The 13,106-nt window shown below is 52.4% G+C and overlaps 1 protein-coding gene across 1 annotated transcript in view; it reads left to right on the top strand.

Annotated features, from left to right (window-relative positions):
• The first annotated feature begins 133 nt into the window (after positions 1-133).
• Positions 134-13,106, top strand: part of DDR1 (discoidin domain receptor tyrosine kinase 1) — a 32,206-nt gene continuing 19,233 nt past the window's right edge. Inside the window, 2 exon segments of the mRNA XM_075918101.1 lie at positions 134-399; positions 7,880-7,986. The gene's annotated coding sequence lies outside the window, so the exon portion shown is untranslated.

The raw sequence follows: 13,106 nt of genomic DNA, 5'->3' as shown, positions 1-13,106 counted from the left end.
GAGGGGAGGCGGGGTGTGTGTGTGTGTGTGTGTCTCGGGGTGTGTGTGTGTCTCGCGGGGGGGGGGGGGGATCTGGGCTCCCCGCCCGGCCTGTGCCAGCCAATCGGGGCGCAGGCTGCAGGCGGCGGATTTGCATACACTCCCGATGAGCTCAGGGGAGCAGCTGGGGAGAGTCCGGATCCGTTTCACGCCGGAGCGGAGCCGGAGGCCTGGGGGGCGGCTCGGAGAAGCCCCGCGCGGCGCTGGGGGGGGCGGCGCTCGGGATCCGGCGCCCCCCAAAGTGGATTTACAAAGCGGAGTCACTTCCCTCCCCCGCCCCAGGGATCTTCACCCTCCTGGTTTCCAGCGGGGGGTTTACACGCGCGCCCCGGCGCCTGCTCGGCGGACCCGCCGCCAGAGGTAACGCGTTGCCCGGGCTCGACCTGGAGCCGGGAGGGCGGGGAAGGGGGTGGAGGTGGCGCCCCGAAAAATCGGGGTCTCTTGCGAAGGTGGGGCCGAGGTGGAGCCAGAGATCCCGGTGTAAATCCGGAGCGATTCCGCTGCATTGGAGTCCGGGCTGGATTCTGCGCTCTGGGATCCCGGTGTAAATCCGGATTGGCTCTGCTGTATTGGCGTCTAGGCTGGATTCTGTGCTCAGGGATCCCGGTGTGAATCCGGATCGGCTCCGCTGCATTGGCGTATGGGCTGGATTCTGCGCTCAGGGATCCCGGTATAAATCCGGATTGGCTCTGCTGCATTGGCGTCTAGGCTGGATTCTGTGCTCTGGGATCCCGGTGTAAATCCGGATCGGCTCTGCTGCATTGGCGTCTAGGCTGGATTCTGCGCTCAGGGATCCCGGTGTAAATCCGGATTGGCTCTGCTGCATTGGCGTCTGGGCTGGATTCTGCGCTCAGGGATCCTGGTGTAAATCCGGATCGGCTCTGCTGCATTGGCATCTGGGCTGGATTCTGCGCTCTGGGATCCTCGTGTAAATCCGGATTGGCTCTGCTGCATTGGCGTCTAGGCTGGATTCTGTGCTCAGGGATCCCGGTGTGAATCCGGATTGGCTCTGCTGCATTGGTGTATGGGCTGGATTCTGTGCTCAGGGATCCCGGTGTAAATCCGGATTGGCTCCGCTGCATTGGCGTATGGGCTGGATTCTGTGCTCAGGGATCCCGGTGTAAATCCGGATTGGCTCCGCTGCATTGGCGTATGGGCTGCATTCTGTGCTCTGGGATCCCGGTGTAAATCCGGATTGGCTCTGCTGCATTGGTGTATGGGCTGGATTCTGTGCTCAGGGATCCCGGTGTAAATCCGGATTGGCTCCGCTGCATTGGCGTATGGGCTGCATTCTGCGCTCTGGGATCCCGGTGTAAATCCGGATTGGCTCCGCTGCATTGGCGTCTAGGCTGGATTCTGCGCTCAGGGATCCCTGCAGTCCGGGCTGGGTTCCGATCGACATGATCCCGGTGTGAGTCCAGGCTGGAGTCTGGTCTCAGTGATGCTGGTGTAAAGATCCAGAGCTCTAGAGTCAGGGCTGGAGTGTGGTCTCGGTGATGCCGGTGTCAATCCGGAGTCACTCCGGATTCGAGTCCAGGCTGCGTTCTGATCTGGTGTCACTGAGCTGAGAACCAGGGTGTTGCTCTTTCAGGTTCTGCTCCTGCTTGCGAAATTCCCAGAGGGCTCCAAAAATGGGCAGAACCCAGGTATCAACTCAAACCTAGGCCAATTCCTTTTCCCCTCCTCTTGCTTGGGGGGCCTGCAGGCGGCCCCTCCCCTTAGGTCCAGCCCAGGAAGGAGGGAGGGCTAATTAATGAGCAGCAATTAAACTGGCATCCCCCAAAATCTGCTAGATTGCTGGGGAGGGTGACTGCAAACACAGCCAGGCAGGCAGGACACAAAACAACCTGCCAAGACCGGGTTGGTTAAATGTAAAATAGCAGCAGGGATCCTTCATACACCCTAGAAATATTGGTGTCTAGAAACATTGCAGGTATTCAAAGCACAAATGACACATTACTATTACTGATGTATTTATTAGTGCACAAGCTTGCCCCTAAGATCAGGGCCCCCTTATGCCAGGTGGGCGCGGCACAGACACAGCGAGAGACAGTCCCTGCCCCAAAGTGCTTACAGACAAGGCTGATGGGAGGGGAAACTGAGGCACAGAGCTGGCCAGAAGTGGGCCCAGGGTCTGTGACAGAGCGAAAAGCGAGCCCAGGGGACCTGCCTTGTGCGGACCCCAGCTCATTGGATTATTCTTTTGCAGATCACCTCTAAGGGTAGCATTATAATTAGGAAGCTATGGGGTGAAAGGTTTATGTTGTGATGGATTCCTGCAGAAAAGGCCTTCTTGGTCCTGAATCCAATGAGAGGAAGGGAAAAGGTTTGTGTGGCTAGTAGCCGGGGTGTGCGCCAGGTGTGGCTTTTCAAAATAGCTAAATAATATTCCCCTTTTGATTTAGCTCCAAAGATTTAGGAATTGCTTTTACATTTCGCCCACATTAAAACACACCCTTGAGGTTGGCAGCCAATTAACACAGTTGTTTTAAGGTGGTGGATTTATGGGCTGACAAACTTGGGATTTGAGGGTGACTTGAAACTCACTTTTTAATCCCTGCACAAAGGGGAGTTTGAAACTCCTTTTTTTCCCCCGAGGAAGAAAAAGTGGGCATGTGTGTTGTGGGCAGGTGTGTGACTAACTTTTCAAAGGCCCAAATCCCACTGTATTTCTGTAAGAACTTCCAGCTATCTGACCTGGGATCCTACTTTTTGCTACCCTATTGAAGGACTAGCGGTGTTGTCCTTGATTCCTTGCAGCTGTGGTTGGGTGTGTGGTGTTCAGAAGTGTGCACGTTGCTGTTCTAATTGCCACAGGCTATTGTGACTTACTGTCAGGTGTGCCTGACTGTTTCTACTGTAGATATGCATCCTTGTTTATCTCTTGCTGGGTGTAACCCTGCATGTAGTTTTGGGCTGCAGGGCATCCTCTCTATAAGTTGCCCCGGGTACATTGGTTCTGCACTAAAGTTGTTGACATTCGTAGGAACTGAGGTATAAGTCTTCCCATTCCCTGATCTTAAGTCACACCAAGAAATAACAACCAATTTACACTAATGGAAGTCAGCTGCAGGACAAAAATTCTCCGCTTTAAGTAGTTTCACTATAAGTCCACATTTTTTGGACCGTATCTTGGACTTATAGCGAGGATGGCCTGTACTAGTTGTACAATACATATTGTGTAATTGTGCATTCATATATTTTGTATGTAGATGTATTATTTGCAGCTTAGTACGTTACTTTCCAGTCTTGTGGTGGCTTGTTGCTTCTTGTTACGATTTGTGTGTGAAAGATGTGGTTACGGGTAGTTGTTTATTGCATATATCTGTATAATTTGGAAGGATTGTGCATGTGAAATGTATTGCTAGTTTTGTGTTGTCAATTTTTATCATAAGTTATGTGTGTTGTTTTTGGGATCGTCGGAGTGGGAGCTGTGTTTTCCATTTTGCAGGGAATTCCACAACTGATTTTTTTTTTCCTGTTTGAAAGTGAAATGAAACAATTTTTTTAAATAATAATCTGAAACAAAATTTGAAAAAAAAAATCAGGCCTGTTGGAATGGGAGTATTTTGATGAAACAACTTTTTCTATTTGCACATCTAAAGAACAAGGAATTGTGTTTCTAAATTCAGTTGCCAAGCAAGCACTGGCACCATTCCAACCCGAAAATGTCAACCTTGGAGGTTTCAACAGCAGCAAAATGCTTCATTTGGGGTTGTTTCAAAAGGACAATTGGTTGAAATGGACATGTGTTCCCAAAGGTTTTGGTGTAGCCAAAAAGGGAGGGATTTTTTTGTCAATAAAAAATTAATTTTTCTTCCCTAAACTTTTCAGCTCTGTTGATTGTCCTGCAGGATCCGGTGTATTGTTCAGCTAATAACTGTAGACGGATGTCAGTTTATGAACTGGATTGATAAATGTGAGAGTGGAATCAAATAGCGAAGGAATGACACGTTTCGTGTGTCTGTTCCTCTTATCAGTAGCTTGTCTTGTTGCAAACACGTGTATCTATATTATCTTGCTTCCGTCTTCTCGTGTCTTGCTTGCACACTGACATACAGGTTGTGTTGACATGTGTTGCGATGTATTGTGTATATCCATAGAGCGGTTGGCAGCGGCTGTTGTTGGTTTGTACTGTTCGGAATATTTATATGTGCATCATGGTCATTGGGGTTGGTTTGCATTGTTACGAATATTTATATAAAAGGAAAAAATATGGAGCACTTTAACGACTAACAAGATAGTTTATTAGGTGATGCTCGTCACAAGGGCTCGACAGATCACTGAATCTACGTGACTATGGCGAGTAGATTTCAACCGGTCACCCTGTTCACCGGCGGTGCGTGCGTGCGCAATGCGGGTCTTGCGCATGCGCAGTGTGGGGCTGGTGAGTAGGTTTCGCCGCCGCTTGTCAAGCCCTGCTCATCACCTAATAAACTATCTTGTTAGTCTTTAAAGCGCTACATATTTTTTCCTTTTGTTTTGCCAAGATCAGACTAACACGGCTGCCTCTCTACATATTTATATATGGATCACTGGCCATTGTGGTGTCTATGTTGTGGCATAAATGTTGCGGATGGCACTTTATTTGCTGTTGTTTTCATACACGTTTGCTGACACAGAAAACTCCACCTGTAGGCGATGTTTTTTTCATTTTTTCTTCTATTGGTGTGCAGAATAAATTTTGTTCCATGCGCCATGGCATGTGTGGATGTGCACCACAAGCCAGGACGCATTGCCGTGGGTGTTCTTCTAATCAACTGGGACCTCTTGGGATGTCTCCTGGGTAGCCGCTGCTTGTAGGGGTGGATGTTTTTTGTTGCCACTCACGCTGCCTGACTTTTTGCTGGAGACAGCCACGTCGGTCGAAGCTTGTAGTGTCGCTATCCCCTTAGCGCTGTTTCTGTGACTTTGATCAAGCCCTCTTCTCCTCGCTCCCATCTCTCCCGGTTGCTCACCCTCAGCCGGCCTCTGGTCTGAAGTCCGTGGCCAAGCGCCAGCTGTCTGGCATGGGAGCTGTCTTAAGCCCTTGGCTCGCCCCCCCGCTGCACATGACTCTGCAAGCCTCACGGATGGCTGAGCGTGTCAGGGGAGGTTACGGGCGCTCTGGGAACATGTCCGGGAATCCCAGCTGAGGGGCCCAGGGCGGGTATGACCTTTGGGGGAGCTGGCATGGAGACAGCCCAGATCTAGAAAACATGAGGTAGGAGGGACGGCTGAAAGAATGGGGCTTGTTTAGTTTGGAAAGGAGAAGACTGAGGGGGGACATGAGAGCCGTTTTCAGGTATCTAAAAGGGTGTCACAAGGAGGAAAATTGTTCTCCTTGGCCTCTGAGGACAGGACAAGCAGCTTAAACTGCAGCAAGGGAGGTTTAGGTTGGACATTAGGAAAAACTTCCTGTCAGGGTGGTCAAACACTGGAATAAGTTGCCTAGGGGGTTCTGGAATCTCCAACTCTGGAGATATTGAAGAGCAGGTTGGACAGACACCTGGCAGGGATGGTCTAGACGGTGCTGGGTCCTGCCGTGAGGGCAGGGGACTGGACTTGGTGACCTCTCGAGGTCTCTTCCACATCTAGTGTTCTGTGTTTCAGTGCGGCACAGCGTTCTGGGAACAGGGGCTGGTTGGACTGTTCTCTTCCAGGCGAGAGGAAAGGCGTGGGTGTAGGCACACACGAGGTGCCCTGTAAGCTGAGGAGTCCCACAAGAGATTCAAGTGCCACCCAGCTGTTGAGCAGAGTGCCCACAACCAGCAGCATGTGCGTCTGTGGGTGGTGCACATCCACACATGCCTGAGTGCACGCCATAAAATTTATTCTACACCGGGATGGGGAAAAAATTAGGGCTGCTGAGGGAAAGAGGCCGGTTCTAAGGGGGTGTCACGACTGCGTGCATAGCACGTGGGGAATAAGGGGGGGAGGTTATACATGCCTAGCTCTTGAATTATTAATCATTTGTCTAATGCTGAGCTGGCTCTGTTAATGAGCACAGATTTTTCTGATGCTAATGCCCAGATCAAAGCCTTACAGCACCGTTAATGATCTAGCAATGTGTCCATTCTCTGTAACCCTCACGCCACTGGCCGGAGCGGTACGCTGCCACCTCTCGGTGCTCACGTCAAGCTCCCTTGCTTGAGAGAAAGCCCAGAGGGGTACGTCTTCAATTATACATGGGCCAGTGGTTAATAACTTAATGGCTAGATCAATACCTCCATGCAGTATTAATCTTGTCCGTGATTATGACTAACGATGAAAACGACTCTTGATACATCGTTAATTGAGTCTGATGCCTGCATCAACACGTTCATTATCTAATCAGTCATAATTATTTATCATTAATGTATTGATCTAGATAGTAGAATAATCGTTATATATAAATATTTATTCCCATGCTGAGAGCAATATATTTATTATCTGCAATGAGCAACCTCATGGCACCTTAGAGACTAACAAATTTAGATTGGATCGTGAGCTCATGATGTATTAGTCTCTAACGTGCCCCAGGGCGACTGGTTGTTTTTAAAGTTACAGACTAACTTGGCTCCCCCTCTGAGATTAATAATCAAGCTTAGTGACTAGATAATTAATCATGATTAATATTGATCTTGGCATTATAATAATTATTGCTTATCTCATGGATTAGTCATCTGAATAATAGATATTAATGGATAGCTCTAATAATTAGAATAATAGTTCATTAATATATATATTAGTATATGTGGTCACAATACATTATATATATCAGAGTAATAATTCTTAATGGATGCTCTAATTATTGCAGCACTAATTAGTGTGATGTATTTATTCATGATTATGACGAATAACTAAATACATCACATTAATTTAATGACTGGGGGAGCTAATTGCTAGATATATGGTGCTGATGACTATTAATAGATAATTAATACACTATTAATCACCCCTAGATCAATACATTATTAATCTAATGACTGGATCAATACTCAATAGATTGCAACTCTCTCCGCGGTAGGGAAACGTCAGCAACGCATCTCAGGAAGTCCACGATGTGGGTCGGGGTCCCGAGGGGTTTAGGGACCTCGTTGCCACATTAGGTGCCAAAATCCCAGCGCCAGACCGGACTGCGATTGGCGAACCGTGCACCGTGCACCGTGCAGCTGTCCCCCTTCAGCATCCGGATGCCGAAATCCCAGAGCGAAGCGATCAGGTGGCGATGGCCGACTTCACATAGCACGGCCCCCCCCTTAGAGGGACCCTCAGTTCAATCCCTCTCCTCTCCCACCTGAAAAGAAGGGCTTCGAAGAGGGAATCTCAGGTGGGTGGATAGACTGGATGATCCCTGTCGTCTGTGTCTTAGCCTTCAGCAGATCTGAAGACTACTCGATTCGTTTTTCCCTTGCCTTTCTCATAGGGACCTCGAGAGGTCATCAAATCCAGTCCCCTGCCCTCATGGTAGAACCAAGTACCATCCCTGACAAATTTGCCCCAGATCCCTAAATGGCTTCCTTAAGGATGGAGCTCACAACCCTGGGTTTAGCAGGCCAATGCTCAAACCATTGAGCTATCCCTCCGCCTGTGGGGGGGGGTATGAATGGGAGTAAATGCACAGATGATGAAATTGACACCTAAAAGTTAAGCCTCCGGACCCAAAACCCATTTTCCTTTGTGAATCTGGCCCTTAGCGGCCTCAGTTTCCCTGTAGATCCAACGGGGGATAGCAGGGGCGACTTGGCCGAGAGATACGTGAGTTTGCGAAATGAATGAGAACCACTGATGAACAGTTCTGTCTAAGAGCGAGGTCATCGAATGAGAGATCTAGGCTGGCCATTCTCAGCAGTATCAACAATTCGACATTCTGTTTTAGGACAGGTTGAACCTTCGGGACACGACCGGTGCCGAACCAGAGAATTTGCTGATATTGTCCAGCAGCATCACCTACACTGCCGCTGGGCTCTGAGAAGACATTTCGGGGTAAATTAGAGCTAAAGAACAGCACAGAACCCTGAGAGCCAGCACTGGTGGCTGGAAACAAACTTTATGGGACCGTGGGAACATTAACCACACTGGTGATAAGCGGACATCTGGCTAACTCAAATCATGCCGGACCACGGATGTTGCCGGACCAGAGAGGTTCAACTTGTATCACAATCCGCATTACGCTCCTATTCATTCATGATCTATTAGACTATAAAATCAGCTATTCAAATAGTTATTGTAATATTAGTAACAAGAACAGTTTATTGGTTTTTGCTGTTTAGCATTTAAAACAACGGTCTGGTATCAGCTAGTGGTAGATAATTGCTAAATAGAACTTGATGATAAGAAGAAGCAATGGGCTTAAACTGCAGCCAGGGAGGGTTAGGTTGGACATTAGGAAAAAGTTCCTGTCAGGGTGGTGAAACACTGGAATAAATTGCCCAGGGAGGTTGTGGAATCCCCATCTCTGGAGATATTTAAGAGCAGGTTAGATAAATGTCTATCAGGGATGGTCTAGACAGTATTTGGTCCTGCCATGAGGGCAGGGGACTGGACTTGATGACTCTCGAGGTTCCTTCCAATCCTAGTGTTCTATGATTCTATAAAAAATTAGCAAATGATCTTTTATCTCTCTCACGGTTTGCAATTAGACGCATTTGTTAGTGTCGGGCACAATTCCGGTCTCAGCGACTCTGGAGTGACTTTGTTGCAGTCTGTGGGCGAGGGTTGAGTGTGGGGTTGTATCGAACCAGAGTGGGAGAGAGAGCCCGTGTGAACGGATTTCAGAACAGGAGAGACATTGGCAAATTTCTGCTCTGATTATGGGTTTAGAGAATTAAAGTTAGTCCTTTTTCTTTTCTTTTCTTTTCTTTTCTTTTCTTTTCTTTTCTTTTCTTTTCTTTTCTTTTCTTTTCTTTTCTTTTCTTTTCTTTTCTTTTCTTTTCTTTTCTTTTCTTTTCTTTTCTTTTCTTTTCTTTTCTTTTCTTTTCTTTTCTTTTCTTTTCTTTTCTTAACATAAGAACATAGAATGTTAGGAATTATTAAAAAAGGGATAGAAAATAAGACCCAGAATATCTTACTGCCCCTGTATACAACTATGGTACGCCCACATCTTGAATACTGTGTACAGATGTGGCCTCCTCACCTCAAAAAAGATATTTTGGCCTTAGAAAAGGTTCAGAAAAGGGCAATTACAATGATTAGGGGTTTGGAACAGGTCCACATGAGAAGAGGCTAAAGAGACTGGGACTTTTCAGTTTGGAAAAGAGGAGACTGAGGGGGGATATGATAGAGGTCTATAAAGTCATGAGTGGTGTGGAGAGGTGAATAAAGAAAAGTTATTTATTAGTTCCCATAATAGAAGAACTAGAGGACACCCAATGAAATTAATGGGGAGCAGGTTTAAAACTAATAAGCGAAAGTTCTTCGCCAGCAGGTAGTCAACTTGTGGAACTCCTTGCCAGAGGAGGCTGTGAAGGCTAGGACTGTAACAGAGTTTAAAAAAGAGCTAGATAAATTCATGGAGATTAGGTCCATAAAAGGCGATTAGCCAGGGGATAGAAATGGTGTCCCTGGCCTCTGTTTGTCAAAGGCTGGAGATGGATGGTAGCAGACAAATCGCTTGATCATTGTCTTCAGTCCACCCCCTCTGGGGCACCTGGTGCTGGCTGCTTTCGGCAAACAGGATACTGGGCTAGATGGACCTTTGGTCTGACCCAGTAGGGCTGTTCTTTCTTTCTTTCTTTCTTTCTTTCTTTCTTTCTTTCTTTCTTTCTTTCTTTCTTTCTTTCTTTCTTTCTTTCTTTCTTTCTTTCTTTCTTTCTTTCTTTCTTTCTTTCTGCATTGTCTGAACCCTCAGTTTTTCCAACTTGACTTGAGGACAGTAGGGGGTTAAGTTTGACAGCTCCCAAACAGCGGCCAGCCGGGCAGAGGTGTATTAAAGTGGGAAAGGGACGTAGGGGATTCCGGGGTTGTGTGGAGGACACTGTGTGTGCCTAGGGTGGCCAGAGATCCAGTGTGGAAACTCACAGGGGTGGGGGCGGGTAATTGGTGCCCGTGGAAGACAAAGCCCCGAATGTGGGGACGATCTCATCGGGGCGTCTAGTCTGTGCGTGTCTCCGGGCTCTCGGGCTGGCTGAGAATTGTTTTGGCCAAACAACTCCCTCTCCCTCTGCAAAAAGTCGCCGTATCGACGCGGCTCGACTGGAAAACGGGCAGGCTTTGACCCCAAACTTTCAGACATGCCCCTGCTGATAATTTCACCTTGAAAAGGGCTTGGGGGGGCCCTCTGAGAACCCCCCTTGTCGGTTTGGATACCCAGCGGCGAGAGGCTGGGACGGAAACCCCCGACCCCGACACACCCGCTTTGATTGGCTTCTTTCGCCGTTGTGTCCCCGTTTGGGGAACGTCGGTCAGCATCTCGCGGGGGAGGAACCAGCTGAAGAAAAAGCCCTTTTGTGTGTGTGTGTCTGGGCCGCGCTCTGAGCGTGTGGGCCTGGCTGGCGCCCTGCGTGTCTCCGTCTTTCCTTGGCGCTGACTCACCCCAAGGTTAATGAGATACCAGGCTTGTGTTTGCAGGAGCTGGGTGGGGGCGGGGGGTGGGGGACGGGTACCAACCTGCTGCTGGTGCAAAGTCTAGCAAGGCTGAGCGTGCAGCCCTGCCCCCTCCAAGTACAGACACTTCTCCCCCCCCCTCCCCGCCCCCCGCCAGGCCATTGTGCAGGCTCTGAATAGCGCTGGGGGCCGTGCGGGCGCCATGGCAATGGGATGGGGGGGAGGGGAGACGCTCTCTGCACCGCGATCCCGTTCGGGCGCCCGAACAGAGCGCTGGGATCCCAGCCACACGGCCAGGCCCCCCCGCTCTAACCACTAGCCCCCACTCCCCTTCCATGTCAGGGAACAGAGCCCAGGACTCCTGGCTCCCAGCTCCCCCTGCTCTAACCACTAGCCCCCACTCCCCTTCCATGTCAGGGAACAGAGCCCAGGACTCCAGGCTCCCAGCTCCCCCTGTTCTAACCACTAGCCCCCACTCCCCTTCCATGTCAGGGAACAGAGCCCAGGACTCCTGGCTCCCAGCTCCCCCTGCTCTAACCACTAGCCCCCACTCCCCTTCCATGTCAGGGAACAGAGCCCAGGACTCCAGGCTCCCAGCTCCCCCTGTTCTAACCACTAGCCCCCACTCCCCTTCCATGTCAGGGAACAGAGCCCAGGACTCCAGGCTCCCAGCTCCCCCTGTTCTAACCACTAGCCCCCACTCCCCTTCCATGTCAGGGAACAGAGCCCAGGACTCCAGGCTCCCAGCTCCCCCTGTTCTAACCACTAGCCCCCACTCCCCTTCCATGTCTGGGAACAGAGCCCAGGAGTCCTGGCTCCCAGCTCCCCCTGTTCTAACCACTAGCCCCCACTCCCCTTCCATGTCAGGGAACAGAGCCCAGGAGTCCTGGCTCCCAGCTCCCCCTGCTCTAACCACTAGCCCCCACTCCCCTTCCATGTCAGGGAACAGAGCCCAGGAGTCCTGGCTCCCAGCTCCCCCTGCTCTAACCACTAGCCCCCACTCCCCTTCCATGTCTGGGAACAGAGCCCAGGAGTCCTGGCTCCCAGCTCCCCCTGTTCTAACCACTAGCCCCCACTCCCCTTCCATGTCTGGGAACAGAGCCCAGGAGTCCTGGCTCCCAGCTCCCCCTGTTCTAACCACTAGCCCCCACTCCCCTTCCATGTCTGGGAACAGAGCCCAGGAGTCCTGGCTCCCAGCTCCCCCTGTTCTAACCACTAGCCCCCACTCCCCTTCCATGTCAGGGAACAGAACCGAGGAGTCCTGGCTCCCAGCTCCCCCTGTTCTAACCACTAGCCCCCATGCCCTTCCCAGAGCTTTGGAGAGAGCCCAGGCGTCCTGATAAGAATTGGCCGGAGCTCGGCAAGACGCTGCCCTGCTGTCTGCCGGCCGGTCGCTGTCGCCAGGCGCCCGCATACCCAGCTGCCTCTGACACTCAGCCGGACTGGCCGTGTGTGTTAACCGCGTCTGCCTGGGGACCCCCAGCCAGGCTCTGCCCTGGGGCCGGGTGGGAACCGGCGACCCGGAGGGGAGAGGCCCTGAGCCCTGCCCCTGCCCCCCCAGAGTGGGGGTATTCGGGGAGCAGGTCTCCTCTGGTGTCTCCGGTCCTGGACTTGGCCCCGCAAGCCTGGGACACGGGGGGACGGGTGAGCCCCCGGCAGCGGAGAAAAGGGAACTCGCTGAGCGGAGGCCGGGGCGAAGAATGCCAGCGGCTGGCCAGGAATGCCAGGCAGCCACGAGCAACGCGCCAGCCCCACGCAGGGCCCGGGGGAGAACCCCACGGCCCGGCCGGTGCCCCTCGTCTGCCCCACGGCCCTGCCCCCCAGCCCAGCCGGTGCCCCTCGTCCGCCCCACGGCCCAGCCGGTGCCCCTCGTCCACCCCCTGGCCCAGCCGGTGCCCCTCGTCCGCCCCACGGCCCAGCCCCCCCAGCCCAGCCGGTGCCCCTCGTCTGCCCCACGGCCCTGCCCCCCGGCCCAGCCGGTGTCCCTTGTCCGCTCCCCGGCCCAGCCGGTGCCCCTCGTCTGCCCCCCGGCTCTGCCCCCCGGCCCTGCCCCCCAGCCCAGCCGGTGCCCCTCGTCCACCTCGCAGCCCCTACCCCCCGGCCCAGTCGGTGCCCCTCATCTGCCCCGCAGCCCCTACCCCCTGGCCCAGCCGGTGACCCTTGCCCACCCCTCCCTCTGCCCCGCAACCCCTGCCAGCCCAACCCTGCCCCCCAGCCCAGCTGGGGCCCCTCACTCCTGACCTGCCGCCCCTGCCCCCCAGCCCTGTCCCCCAGCTCAGCATGTGCCCCTCATCTGCCTCGCATCCTGTCAGCCCAGCCCTGTCGGTGCCCCTCACCCCCACCCTGCAGCCCCTGCCCCCCCAGCCCAGTCAGTGCCCCTCTTTCCACCCCATAGGCCCTGCCCCCCAGCCCTGCCGGTGCCCCTCACTCCTGCCCACACCCCCCTGTGGCCTTTGCAGAAACCCAGGAATCTCCCCCCCACTTCTGCGTGGGGCCCGCTGGGCTCAGGATCCCGCTTCCGGGGACCAGCCCCTCCGTGGGTACGAAGGGACCCGCCCCCA

Source organism: Pelodiscus sinensis, unplaced genomic scaffold, assembly GCF_049634645.1.
Source record: "Pelodiscus sinensis isolate JC-2024 unplaced genomic scaffold, ASM4963464v1 ctg68, whole genome shotgun sequence".
Taxonomy (NCBI): Eukaryota; Metazoa; Chordata; order Testudines; family Trionychidae; genus Pelodiscus; species Pelodiscus sinensis.
Note: the sequence above shows the minus strand (reverse complement) of the source record. Positions and strands in the feature narration are given on the sequence as shown.